The sequence below is a fragment of the Nycticebus coucang genome, chromosome 3, assembly GCF_027406575.1.
Source record: "Nycticebus coucang isolate mNycCou1 chromosome 3, mNycCou1.pri, whole genome shotgun sequence".
NCBI classification, from domain to species: Eukaryota; Metazoa; Chordata; class Mammalia; order Primates; family Lorisidae; genus Nycticebus; species Nycticebus coucang.
The window spans coordinates 155940638-155955638 of record NC_069782.1 but is presented as its reverse complement, the minus strand read 5'-3'; the positions used below and the strand labels follow the sequence as shown (position 1 = coordinate 155955638).

The 15001-nt window shown below is 46.5% G+C and overlaps 1 non-coding gene across 1 annotated transcript; it reads right to left on the bottom strand.

The window, feature by feature from the left end:
- Positions 1 to 10176: 10176 nt before the first annotated feature.
- On the bottom strand, positions 10177 to 10283 carry LOC128582709 (U6 spliceosomal RNA). Its single transcript, XR_008379156.1, has one exon. It is a non-coding gene; the product is annotated as a U6 spliceosomal RNA (small nuclear RNA).
- Between the last annotated feature and the right edge of the window lie 4718 nt (positions 10284 to 15001).

The window sequence follows — 15001 nt, the reverse complement described above, 5'->3', positions numbered from 1 at the left end:
GCTGTTACCACCCAACCAAACTAGGGTCCTCTTATCCAGCTCAGCAAAGCTAAACACCGAAGCTGAGAGTTGCAGGGGTAAGTGATAGGGCCAAGTGTAGGGACCCGCCCAAATAGAACCGTGGCCCAGGAAGGAATGAGTTGCAAGAACACGCCAATCCCTACCCCTCCCAACTCTCATATTCCCATCCACCTTAACCCACTTGCTGACTTCTTTTTCAGATTCAGCCCACTCTCACCTGAGTGAAATAATGACCATGACGCCCACACAGAACCTGGACTCCAATTCTTTTCATTCACATCTCGGAATAATCTCTCTTTGTCAGTTCTTAACCTCTCAGAAAGAGGCATTTTTATGGCATGGTGCCAAGCAAGGACTGTGGCAGCTAATGCTTAAGATCCAAGTCCCTCGGCAGCGCCTGTGGCTCAGTCGGTAAGGCGCCGGCCCCATATACCGAGGGTGGCAGGTTCAAACCCGGCCCCAGCTGAACTGCAACCAAAAAATAGCTGGGCGTTGTGGCGGGCACCTGTAGTCCCAGCTACTCGGGAGGCTGAGGCAGGAGAATCGCTTAAGCCCAGGAGTTGGAGGTTGCTGTGAGCTGTGTCATGCCATGGCACTCTACCGAGGGCCATAAAGTGAGACTTTGTCTCTACAAAAAAAAATAAATAAATAAGATCCAAGTCCCTCCTGGTGGCAGTCAGTGTTCTTAAAGGTGAGGGCACATTTGAGGCAGGCAAAATTATAAACCAACATATGGAGGCTACACACTGGCCTGGTCCCCCAGGAGGACATCCTGTAATGATGTCCCATCCTGTAATAATGCCCCATCAAAACGTTTCGTAGTGGGTAAATGCAGGAGATACCATTTATGATCTTGGTACCAAAGAATGACATGGCTTTGAGATAGAGCAGGGACCCCTTGTAGGGGCCTGCCAGCCCCCTTTCCCAAGTACGGGGGGGGGGGGGCCTGTGCTGTGAGTCCTAGGGAGCTTCACAGATTCTTTGATTAGCAGAAAGGAAAGTTAAGATGGGTGTGACTCCCTCTTGGCCCCTGAGGGGGGAATTTAGAACACAGAACATCTTCAGAGTTCAATTCTTCAGTTCTCTCTTATATGCATTTTCTGAAAAATGATTTAAGAATCTGTGTGAAGCTTCCATCTTTAGTTCCCACAGAGAATCAGAACACCTGGTGACTGCTCCCATCAGCGGGTCTATTCCAGCCAGGTGCTGGGAGCTTCCCCAGAAGGGACTCAAGATTTCCTTAATTTCCGTACTTGGGAAAGGGGGCTGGCAGGCCCCTACAAGGGGTCCCTGCTCTGTCTCAAAGCCATGTCACTCTTTGGTACCAAGATCATAAATGGTATCTCCTGCATTTACCCACTACGAAACGTTTTGATGGGGCATGTATCAAATTTGACTTTCTACTGCTTCAGACACACAAGGAAATGGCAAATAAATGCCATTAAAGTACTTAGGTCTAATTCAGACAAGATAAGAGATGTGCTGGAAGGTTAAGCAACAAGAGGCCTTTGAATAAAGATTAAGTCTCAGACTTTCATGAAAAATCAAATTAATTTTGAATATGTGATATCCGCAGTTATTTATCATGAGCTGCTGCTTGCCGTTAATGATGTTAGCAAAAGCAAGCTAAAAAGTCAAGTAAATCATTGTTTGTTTTACTTTTTAAAGGATTAAAAATATATGTAAATTTTCTTGAGGAAAAAGCAACTGCCTATCAAATAGGAAATGAAAGTTGTATTCTGAAAAGCATATCAGAAAATAAGAATCAAAACAATAAAAATTTTGCATAGCTATTAAGGAGAAAATTGCATAAAATGATCTTGAAACTAGGTTCTGTAAATAAAATCATTATCTGAATTATAGAAAGAATTGAACAAACTGAACACCCTCCCACTATTTTTGGTTTCTTTGTAATAGTCCAGCATTGAAAAATTTGAAAGAGAAAAGAAAAACAAATACTAGATATCTAGATATTGCTTTAAGAGACAGTGACATTGCTTAATAAATTAGAAAGATTTATATGGTAAACATAAAATATTCTGAGTTTTAAAAATATAATAATTTATATGAGAACTCATTTCAATTTTTGAACATATGTCAAATTTATAATTCATTTTTGAATTCATGTATTGCTTAAGAATGTTATTGCCAATTCCAGTTACTACTGCCTCAGCCAGACAGACTTCCCCCAAATTCAATTTAATAAATGATCTCAAGGGCCAGCGGGTGACTCAGGCCTGTAATCCTAGCACTCTAGGAGGCCGAGGCAGATGGATTGCTTGAGGGCAGGAGATTGAGACCAGCCTGAGCAAGAGTGAGACCAGGCATTGTGGTGGGCACCTGTAGTCCCAGTTACTCAGAAGGCTGAGGGAAGAGGATCGCTTGAGACCAAGAGTTTGATGTTGCTGTGAGCTATGATGCCATGACACTCTACCCAGGGCAATAAAATGAGACTGTCTCAAAAAATAAAAAATAAAACACAATACATGATGTTAAGAACTACAACTTAAAAACTGAAGACCTACAGTAACTTGAGAAATTTCTAATTTGGCATTATCTCAATAGAACAGAAATCATGTTAGACTCGATTTTAAAACATCGTTTGTCATTTGCTAAAGTTAAGGCATGGAAAATATATTTTATGGATTAAATATATAGAAATGTTTGGGTTGTATAGATGTTTTATTACTCACCCCAATATAGTTAGTCTAGAATACCCAGAGATGTGTAACGATGATTAAATCAGTTGTCTTTGGTATTTTGTTGTCTAGGGGCAACAGAACTTCTCTCTCCCCTCTGAAGTTTTGACCTGAGGAGAAACGTGACAGTGGACAGATCAACAGGAGAAAACACACCCAGATCTATTATGCACATATACACAGGAGCCCACGAAGTGTGAGACTCCAAGAAGGGCCAGATGGTGGAAGCGTAAATAGCACTTGAGTTACAGAAAGAAATGGGTGTTTACCAGCTTCTGGGGGGCGGAGGAGCCGCCCTGCTAGTCAAGGCTGTCTAACTGCGCAGCCCAAGTCCCTTCAGCCTGGGTGTGGTGTGCTGTACTTAACGTGTCACAGTGCCATACTTTGGGTAAGAGTAGGTGACTTTCAGACAACGCTAACTTTACAGAAAGTTTTCTATCTTGCCATGCTGAAGATGGTCTCATTAAGGTGTTAGCTCCATGTGTCACCTGGAGACATGTAGGCTTGTGGCATCTGAGCTGTCATTTGCTCTTTGCCCTGAGCGGCTCTGGCTGTGGGCATCTGTCCTCTGCCAAGCAGGTGCTCATCCGGCCTGCTGCTTCCTGCTTCTGGAAGGCCCTTCCAGGTCCTGGAAGTGACAGCTTCCCACTGTGGCTGGTGGCTGGAGGCCTCAGCATCCCTGATGGTCCCTTAACCCAACACACACACTGGTAAGAGCCCCTTTGTTAAGAGACTTTCAGTTACATCTTTGTGAGTTCTACCTGCTCTTTCCAATACCCTGACTGGCACTCCAGAGTATGACAGTGCCGAGGCACACACCCTGTCGCCACGCATCCCTCTGTCCTCGGGTACGCTCCCTTCTCTTCAGAACCCTGACCCTTCCTGACCTACTAGCCCCAGCCTGGTCTGTCTCCTCAGTCTTCTATCCTAGACTGTGAGCTCCCTGAGGGCAGGGCCTTAATCTCCACTGTAGCCTCAGGGCTGAAAACGCTGCTGGTCCAACAGCAGGAACTCCACAAATATTTGTAAGATGAGTAAGAAACTCAGATGGCACAGGAGGACACCTAACAAGGTCTACAGAAACATCTTGACTTGAAAATTCCCCAAGCGCCAACCCAGGGTGTATTTTATGTAATTTAATATTCAGTGAAATGTACATGAAAGTGGAAAACATTGTTTTTAAAGGACTTGGAAGTCTACTTTTCACATCACGTAGGAGGTGCCCTGCAGTGGCAGCCCAAGGTCCAGCTCACTGTCAGCATCCAATGTCCTCAAGCTCCACCTGCGACTCTAACTTAGCTAAGAGACCCGTGGGATTTCCTAAGACCATTTTTCCTCCTCAATTACTCTTCCTTAGACCAACCACTATGAATGGGAGGCAGGAAGGTTGTAAATGGGCTGAGTGGAGAATTATTATCCTAAATAGATCTGTGCATGAGGAGTTCACAATGTCTCGACTAAAATAAAATGGAGTTGCTGAATGTTAGATTTGCTCACTTCCTAAGGGCTTTCCCCTCCCACACGGAGCTGCAAGGACCCTGACACACAATGACACCACAATTAGTTGGAATCTACAGCCCGATGGACACAGCATCTGTTAGTTGAAGGGATTATTGCACAAATACGTTAGGTTGTGCAAGGGTCAGGCTGCTGGAGTGAGGACTGATCCCTGTCGCTCAAAGGGGAGTGGGGCCAGCAGCCCCTCCCGGAGGAAACTGCTACTCAGCAGTTGGGTGGCAGTCGGGTGATGGTACACACTTCACAGCTGTCAGGACGCATGTGAGAAATGAGCGTGTGTCATGGCAGGGTGTCAGGAGGTAATTAGCAGCCTGTCGGCTGTCTATAAACAAACGTTTTTGATGCATGCCGTAAAGAGACGAAGCTATTTTGGTGATCAATTTTGCGCTCCCAAGAAGCAGCATTTAATTACTTGCTTGATTTCCAGAGCTCTAGATATGCCAGCTCGAACTGTGGGTGAAACCCAAGCCCCACCTGCGGCAGCAGCAGCTCTCTGCTGTGGGGGCCTTTGCTCTGTCCTTCAACCTTCTGCAACATGCCATCTATTTCCCCTCATTTTTGTTTGAGGGCTATTTTGCTTTTGTTTCTAAAGTGAGTCAGAAGGCCTAAAACATGGTTGAAAAGCTGCAGATAGGGCGGCGCCTGTGGCTCAGTGAGTAGGGCGCCGGCCCCATATGCCGAGGGTGGCGGGTTCAAACCCAGCCCCGGCCAAACTGCAACAAAAAAATAGGGGCGTTGTGGCGGGCGCCTGTAGTCCCAGCTGCTCGGGAGGCTGAGGCAAGAGAATCGCGTAAGCCCAAGAGTTAGAGGTTGCTGTGAGCCGTGTGACGCCACGGCACTCTACCAAGGGCGGTACAGTGAGACTCTGTCTCTACAAAAAAAAAAAAAAAAGAAAAGCAGCTGCAGATAAACACACGGAGTTCTTCCAGCCTCATTGGCACCTACCCTCGGTTGTATCCCCAGCTCCATGTCAGAAGCTGTGACAACGAAGCTGAATTTGGACTCAGTGTCTACCCCCAAGCAGTGGGAAGGTGAGCGTATCACACATGGAATATGAAGGTGTGGGCACACCCAGCATCAAAGGGGGACACCGGAGGGCACCTGACCCAGCCTGGGGATGAGGGAGAACTCAGGGGAGGTTGCAGGGCCCCTGATCTGAGTCTTAAAGTGAGTAGAATTGGCTGACAATCCTTGCTCACAAGTCTCTTCACACATGGCTGTTGTTAGCCACCTTGAACAACTGGAGCAAAGATGTCATTTCAGAACTCCACTTGATGGGCTTTTTTCTAGGTGTGTTATACAGAAGGCCCAGGGAGAAGAGGATGAAAACCACCCCTCCATTTAAACTGTCGACTTTGAATGGTCCATGGTGGCAATTTTTCTGTTTGTTCTTTGCCCACTTTCTCTGTCAAAATGGGCTATCCAACAAGTTAAAATTGATATAAAAGTGCAGTAGTAGAATCATTTTCTCCAAAACCTTACTTGAATAAAGACTGTATAATATTAAGTCGGAGATGGTTAAGATTAGACTAGAGCAGCTGTGCTTCCAGGGTGATTGAAGGCTGGTCCACCCTGGAGAGGCATGCCAGGGGCATCAGAAAAAACAGAGGCAAGGAGCTAAGAGGTCAGCCAGGCGGACTACTGGCCTGGCATCTCCAGAGTGGGAGAGCTGGGTAGGAGGCACCGAGGGCTCCCCACCCAACCTTTCTCTCTCCCTCCTTCCTCCTTTCCTTCCTCTCATCTCCCCTTTCTTTCTTTGTGGTAATGGTCAGTCCCATAAATCTTCCAGCAGAGGTCAGACTTTTCCCTTGAAATGCAAGGTATTTTTAATTTGAGAGAATTACACAACTGAGTGTCCTGGGCTGTAGATTTCCACAGTATTTGGAGAGATTCCACAAAGACATGAGGCCGCTGGAGAGGTGTGGGAGACGGCCCCAGAGATGTAAAGCTGCCGATTGGCTGAGCAACATGCCACACAAAAATGTCAACCCTGCGCCACCCATGCCTGGGTGCCTGGGCCTCCCCTGCCAATGTATTTACCACCTCTCTGCTGTGCTGACTTAACCAGTGATGAGGGCGATACCGAACATTACTGCCCTCTCCCTCGGGGGTCCAAGCATCACTGGGCCTTCTATATCAAATGCCCTGGGGCTATTGCTGAGGGAGGCTGCAGGGCTCTGAGAAGGATCTGAAGTTAGCAGCAGCTATCCAGGGAAGTCCAGTCTGTAGGGCTGGGAGTCTCCCACTCAGGAGCTTAGAGAGGGCTTCGTGGAGGACTGCCAAGAAAGGGGCAGGGCTTCAGAAGATGTGGAGATGCTGGACTGGCAGAGGGCAAGAGGGAAGGTAATACAGTTCCAGAAGAGTCTGAGCAGTTTGCCTTGGGAGTCGCATGGGACGTTTCTCTGGGTGACAGTCCGTTTGGTTTCTGGGACTGAATATGTCATAAAGAGCTAAGATTTACTGAGAGCTTTCTAAATCCACTTCTCTGAGCTAAGGACTTTCTAGGTCTTATCTCATTCTGACTCTATCGTTGGGAAAAGCGAAGCTAAGTCATCTTCTCAAGACTGCAGCTTCAAAGTGGTGGAGCCCACAGTCTGACCCCAGTTGCCCAGTTGGGTAGCTCCAGCTCCTGACTGTTACTCTGAACTGCTTTTCATGGTAACACATATAACTCCACTCATGCCACAGTCACTCAACTTCATATGGGCTATTAAGTGTGGCTGGGAACTAGTGATTGCTAAGTTTAAAATATAACAATCTTGGGGCACGATCAACTCCCCATTACTACCTAGCTCCTTTCAACTCCTTTACATGCTAAGCCAGTTATCAGTGGTAATGATTGATTAAACATGAGCTAAAGACAAACTTCCTGGAGTTCCAGAGTTGGTTACTTGGCTAATAAAGATCTGATGTCACTCATGCATCTGAAAGCTAAGGTCCTTCTTACAGGCTAAGCAGCTTCTGCCAGGATCTTGAACCACTGACTGAGGGCACAGGATGAAGAAGAAATGCCCATAGATGCTGCTTTGGGCAGGAGAAAAACGAGTGTAGTGATGTCACCATGTACTCTACTACATGCACGCCAGAGGATTTGTTTTACACTAGGACCCCATCTAAAATTCCAAGGAGAATTCAAACTGCTGTCTTATCACCACGGCCCACAGAACCCTGGACAAGGCAGAAGGTCCAGCGGAAGGTTCATGCTAGGCAGTGTGTGGAGCAGAGGCAATTTGCACAAGCAGTGGTAAATAAAGGCACGGTATTTCAAGACCCGTCTGAGCAATGTGTAAGCACAGGCCAAGACACAGTGGGGCACATAGAGAAAAAACTCAGCCAGAGCTGACTCTTCTGCCTCTGAGTAAGGTGACCGCCAGCCTCTCGGTGAAAACCTGAAACTTCATCCTCAGAACTACCCTGTTTTCCCGAAAATAAGACAGTGTCTTATTTTAAGGTGTGCTCCCAAAGATGAGCTAGGTCTTATTTTCAGGGGACGTCTTATCTTTCCTGTAAGTAGGTCTTATTTTCGGAGGATGTATGCACTTACACCACCTTGCACGTAGGTGTGTGGAGAGAGGCACACACGGTTTTCATTAAGAACAACCTAGAGTCCGGTCTTCAGCTACCAGTCTTTCTGCCATCATCATGGAACCCTAAATAAGAGCTCCTTGAGGTGCAGTCAAACCTCCGTAGCTGACCACCTCCTTAAGTTGACCTAATCTTTATAGACTGGACACGCACCACATGTACGTATCAGCACCGCAGGCCTCATTCCTTATGTTGACCACCTCCGTATCTTCATCAATTTGGTATAGTCCCTTGGTGGTCAATTTACAGAAGTTCTACTGTATTTTTATATTTTCACATAAGGGATCTCTATATGGCCATTAAAGTGAAGGTTCTCAAAAAAAAATTGAGAGTGCCTCACTCAGCATATGTACTGACGGTAAGATGGAATGTATAATATGGATCAGTCCTCTCAATAAAATTTATGATGCATTTTCAAAATAAAATAAATAAATAAAGATTCTGGTACCCAGAGTGGGCAAACCAGGAAAAATCTCTCCTAACCTATGTTTGTTCTGATGGGGCTTACTTGTGTCTAGGACACCACACATGGTCTATGAACAAATTGAATGGTGCCTTAGTCCCTTTTGTGTTGCTAAAACAGAATATCACAGACTGGTAATTTATAATAAACAGAAATTCTTTTGGTTCATGGTTCTGGAAGTTGGGAAGTTCAAGAGCATGGCACTAACATCTGGTGATGGCCTTTGTGCTGTACTACCCCAAGGCGGAAGATGGGAGCCCAAGATAGTGTATAAGACAGCAAACAGAACTGGGCAGGACTCACCATTAGGACCTGCTCCCACAATAACTAACCACTCTTGTGATAACAGCAGTAGTCAGTTCATGAAGGTAGAGCCCTCACCAGTCACAAGTGATTAGAATATAATGACTTGGCTCAGTACCTGTGGCTCAAGCAGCTAAGGCACCAGCCACATATACCTGAGCTGGCTGGTTCAAATCCAGCCTAGGCCCACCAAACAACAATGATGGCTGCAACCAAAAAAAGAAAAAAAAAAGACAATAGCTGGGCGTTGTGGCAGGCTCCTGTAGTCCCAGCTACTTGGGAGGCAGAGGCAGGAGAATTGCTTGAGTCCAGGAGTTTGAGGTTGCTGTGAGCTGTGATGCTACAGCACTCTACCCAGGGCGACTGCTTGAGGCTCTATCTCAAAAAAAAAGGAACCTAATCACTTCTCAAAGGTCCCACCTCTCAGTGTGGTTGCATTGGGGATTACATTTCCAACACATGAATTTTAGGGGACACTTTCAAACCATAGCAAATGGATATTTCTAACATAGTGTTTTAGCCTGGTGTACACCTGGTGACCCAATTTACTATCTAGTTTAGGGAAAGAACAGCAGATGTTACTCAGCTGCTAGGGGAAGTGTGTGGAAAATTAGAGTCTTGGATAATCAAGGTCAACAGGAGATTACATGGATGCCAGGACAACAACCAGGCATGAAGCTGGAGATCCATGCTGAATACTCAGTTCATGTTTGTTGATTGAATGAACAAAAACTTACTTTAATCCCACCCTTGAGAATCCGTTAGTTTTAGAGTTCATACCAAAACCCAGTCCAAAGTCTGAAATGCCATTTAGAAAGAAAGTCTAGAATGGCACACAGCTTAAATATTGAGTCTCCCAAATATCTCCTTTGTATGGGAGGATTCTGCTAAGTCATGCATCATATTGAAAGTGCTTACCCGCTTGGGAACCTTCCATTTAAATCCCTGTGAAGTTGACAGTCATTTTTCGGGAGCCGTTGAGTAACCCCGATTTTCTTGGAGCCGCTTCAGAAAAGCTAAGCCTTTTCTATTGTTTATCTACTTGGGATGCCAGGTCACTTTTCAGAGAAAACTTGTTTGCTCTGGCGTCCCTGACCAAACTTGTGAATTCTCACTAAAAACTCACAGCAGCCTAAAGCCTAGTCATTCTTTTCAAAAGATCCTAGTTGATAGAGTGCTTGGTTGTATCTTCTAGCAGTCACCACTTTATCGTGATAAACACACCCAACATATTTTGTTAAGGAATAATTTGTGGATTTCCTGCCCTCCCGGTCTCAATGTTCTATATAGTGAAGTCTAAGGAATGTTGAGGCTCAAGTATGTTAAGAAGAAACCCTGCCCTGTTGAATCATCATTGCCTTTAGGGATCAGCTACCATGGACTCTGGGGCCCCACTAAGACATTTGAGAGCCAGGGCCTGGGGCAGGAAAAGCCTGGCATTTAAACTTCAACGTTCCATGTCTCCCTGCTAGCAGGTCATGGCTGCATCTTTCAGAGAATTTCGGTCCCCACAGTGGGGTGCACATCATGTTAGAAAATGTTAAAGGAATTATAGTTTTTTTTTTCTTTATGAATAAGTTTATTCTTAAAAATATGGAACGCTTCACGAATTTGCGTGTCATCCGTGTGCAGGGGCCATGCTGATCTTCTCTGTATCATTCCAATTTCAGTATATGTGCTGTTGAAGCAAGCACAGCGATTATAATCTTTGCTTACACAGGCACTACCTGGGTCTCAGGAGAACCAAGAATTTAACTTTTATCTACTTTCTTATCCTACTCTCATCTGTGAGATTCAAGGACTGGCAGGGGAGTGAGCCCCACGCAGAGGGGAGACAGGACATGGGGATCCGTGTGCTACGTGGATTAAGGTCTGAATCAGCTTTATCCAGCAACTCTTTCAGAAATGGACCATAGCAGAAAATGACTCATTTTTCAATTATTTGTAATAGTCTAGTCACATGCTTCACTCTGTTCTTTTTCTCTTTTGTATGGACTTTTCCAGAATTCTCAAGACTATTTAGGAAATAGCTGCCAGATAGCATCATTCACTACATGATTTAACCCCTGAAACTCTGTTCTCAGTTATAGATATTATTTAGGGTAAAATATATATTTTTTTCTTCATCATTTACTCCTGAAATAGTACTGAAACTTTTCAGAGCACGGGGGTATTCACTCATTCCACAAGTATTTATTAATAACCTTCTAAGTGCTGGGAACCAGGTAGGTGCAGAGACCAAGTCCTTGTTGCCTGACGTCACAGTGTAAACAAATAAGTAAGAGACTTGACAAAAAGCTGTACTGTATCGGAGGGTGGTGAGTGTGTGCTGTGGAGAATACCCAGCAGGGCAGGGGGACAGGCAAGTGGCACGAGTGAGTTTCAGTGGCAGTGTCCCCACTGGTGCCAGGGTTCCTCCCGGTAGTGCCTGGGGCACTGACATTGAGGATTGGACCAGGTATGGGTCTAGATTGCAGTATCAGTGAAAGGGTAGGGCTGGTAGTGACCTTTCAAAGGCCACTGCCCAGCCCATTCATTTCACCTGTGGAAAGATTGAGCCCGGAGGTGTCAACCAGCCTGCTGTGGTCTCAGCTCAGCAGCAGGACCCAGATGCTGGTGTCTAATGACCTCCCCCTGAGAACTCTCACAGCCCACCTGCCCACCTGCAAGGGCTCCGCCTGGTTGCTCATGGAGCAAATTCTGGTCATTGTCAGGATCCAGAAGGCAAACAAGCTGATGAAATGTGTCCTTTGTCCCAGGCTCAGAAGTGGCTAGAATCCAGCATTAGAACACCACGTGGTCTTCCCTGTAGCAGTGAATTCCAGGGACTGTAGGTGACCCAATCAATTCACCTTTCAGAGAAGGTGTAGCCTCACCCTCAGGCACTTGTAGTGTAAACTCCTGCCAGTGCTGAGCTCAGGTGGGGGGGTGAGTGACAGGTGGAAGACTCTGCCCACTTCACTGTGTCCAGCGCCAGCAGAAGTGCCCGTGACCAACGTGCTGTGATGATGAACAGGGCTGGCTCTTCTTTGCAATTTACAATGTGCGTCAAGTGCTCACATCTTCCTTCCATCTGCTTTGAAAAGAGCAGATGCCGAATTAGACGTGTATCAGTAACTGGGAATATTCTGCCCAAAACATTATGTTCTGCAGAGTGGCAAGTCATCGGCGTTATGCCAACCCATGGAGCTTGGGCGGGCTGCCATCGTTATCTCTGAGCAAAGTGAGAGCAATGCGTTTCCTGTCCAAACAACCAGAGAACTTAGGGGTCAAAAGGAGGTACCTTCCCTTGCAGAGTGAGCTCCTAAGTGATCATAGTAACTGGAATATTCAGCGTAACATATTGTACTGGTCTGATCCCTTGATTCACCACACACCCTATCACAGCTGGTACTAATGAGACCCACAGAGAACACGAGCTTATCCTCTCTGGGGCTGCAGTCCAGTAGAAGGGATAAGGCCTATGAATAAATGGCAGTTCTCTGTTGCATGAGTGTTATCACCGTACTATTGAAAAGATACAAACTCCCATGTAGGTACAAGAGAGAAGGATTAGGGTTGGGGTCAGGGAATTCTTTTTGGAAGAGGCGATATTGAAGCTAGGTTTTGGGGGATGGGTGGAGACTGATCAGTGCAGAAGAGAGAAAGCGTTCCATGTCGGCTACACACCACAACTAAGGCCCACAGTCCTGGAAGAGCAGGTGTGGGGCACAGGTGTCACATGCTGCTTGGTGTGGCTGGATAGTGAGGGGTAGATAGGAAAGGGCAGTGTGCAGGCCGTGAGCCCACTGGCTTTAACAAAGTGGACAGATCTACATACACAAGGTCAGGGCTGTCTTGCCCTGCATTGGGAACCTAGAACTCCGCACTGGGCTCACAAAGGCGGCCAGATGTGCCTGCACCTTTCAGCAGCCATGATCTCGTATTCCCACAGCAGAGCAGCAGATTCGCAGTCACTCTGGAATTCGACAACTTTTCGTTTCTCCCCTAAGACTACCTTTGCACTTCAGCTCTTCCACACAGCAGCCAGGCAGCCAGCACTTTGCTAATTGCTCTGATGGTTACATTATAATGATGGGTGATTTCCATCTGAGAATCAGATTCAGTTGTGAAGCTGGCCAGCCTGCTCAGCTTAGCACCCGGGTCTCCACATCACTACCAGACGTGTCATTGGCAGACAGAGTTAATTGGGAGCTGGCAGCCATCTCAGCATTGCTGGCCTGAGACAGTACTGGGTCACTGTAGTAATTTCACATGAGTGCAAGAGGGTGGCTTGGGGTGGTTTTCATTTTTGAATTTGTCTGGAGGCGGACATAACTAGAGATGGGAGGAAAAAACGCCAAATCTCTGCTTAGGTGTTTGTGGAGGGAGAGGCTGAGTCTGGCCAAGGGGAGGCATTTGGCTGATGACTGAGCAGAAGTCATCACAGAGAGAGACGGCGGGAAGTGTGCCCAGGGCCTCTGGATGGAGCCTTTGCTCCACACTAGTCCAGCGCTTTGGCAGGTTTTTTTGTTTCTGCATATTTTTTTTTGATCTGCTGGAATGTAGAATAAATGGATCCCCACTTCCTCTTCCCCGGAGAAGGGCCCATGAGCAGCATTCAAAGCCACAGGGCAGGAGCCACTGTGACGTCACAGCATTAACTGTGTTCTCCCTCTGCCCCTCCCATTACCCCAGTCCCAAATCTCCCAGAAGGAATGCTGTGGGAATTTTTAGAATGGAAAAGCATCTTTTCAACTTTTTAACTAACTCAGGAGTCTGGGTGCAGCCTCTGGAAGCAGAGGTCCTAATGACACCAACCCAGGTGACCTTGGGAAGCACCCCTTTATTTTTGTTCCCTCTGTTGACAGTCAACAGCCAACGGCCATCATTGTCCCACCTGTTGAAAATGTCAGAGAAGGCAGGTGTCTTCATGTTATTCTTACTGTGAAAAAACAATATTTACTGTAAATCATTCTAGGTCCCTTCACATCTTTCAAACACACTGAGAAAGGAAAAGGGGGTCCTCTGTTCGATTATAACAAACATGTTCCAAGTAAGAGGCCACGTGGCCGAGGGCATTTTCATCTTATGAGCTCTTAGCATTGGGGTGAAGGAGAGGAAGTTTCCAGAAACTCCAATTCCAGAGTTATTACAGCTCTTCAGAGAAACACTCAGGTGGGGGAAATGAAGCTACGTTGATCTGCCACGTTGTTGAGTTTCTCCACGCTGAGGAAGGGGAGGGATTTGGGAAGGCTGTTCTGCTTTTTTACTAGAGATGAGACAATGTATTGGTGTTCACTGGGGCTGCAGGCTGTGTCTGAAGCTGAGCTGCCATTACCACGGCAACAAGGTGCTCTCGCCCCTCTGTGATGCCACTTTTGTTTTGATGGAACCATTTCCCCCAAGTGTCTGGAGAGTTATTTCCCAGTGGACATTTTGACCCAACATAGCACTTACAGAATATTAGCCTAGGAACTCATGCAGAGCACGCATTTTAGAATCAGAAATGCTCCAACTTGGAGATTTTGCCAAAACTTAAAAAAGAAAGGAGAACAGTGGGAAGGCTAGCTTGGCAGCCAGGCTGGGTCATGAGATCAGGACATTCTCCAGTGGAGAGCCATGAATTTAGTTCAAGCAAACAAGAAGCTATTTGTCATACACCCTGGAAGACATCAGCTTTAAGAAAAAGCCAGGACCTGACACAAGGTCCCAGAACCTCTGGCAGAGGGTGCAGAAATTCCAGAGGAAAAGCAGGAGCAACCACCAGCTAGAAATAATAAAAGAGAAAGCTTTGGGTGACTGGGTGAGTAGGTGTAGTCTTGACAGAGCATTCACATTTCCACAAGAGGCTGCGCTCTTCAGCACGACACAGCCAGGGCTGGGCTATATTAACTGGTGCTGCTAAGTATCAGTTCTGTGATTTTGAGAAGGTCCTTTGACTTCTCTGAGCCTTAGTCTCCTTATGGGAAAAGCGTGTTATAATTTTAACTCCTGTAGGCTTTGGAGAGGGCTCTGCGTGTTGCTGGCCCTCAGCAGCGTCCTCTGCTTTCTCGTTCATGGTTTATTAGGTATTTGCTGAGTGATGTGGCCACTCGGATGGACATGTTTGAATTCCTGTCTGGGAGGAGGTTTGTCCCTAAGGAAAGGATAGAAAGACATTCATCCAGGGGTGATGCAGCGTGTGCAATCTGAGAGTAGACCCATGCACAAGTGGCTTACCCTGCAGAAAGACTTGAGCGAAATCTGGAGGAGGGAGGAGGGGCCTCCAAACGATGCCTGACGAGTAGAACTGGAGTTTACTCAACGGAGAAGGAGCTAAATGGTTGTTCATGGCCAGACGGGCACCAGTGCAGAGAACAGACATCTTCGTGCATAGAGGAGCTTCAGTGATTGATGTGGGCCGATCCAGCGTCAGTCACCAGACACTCTT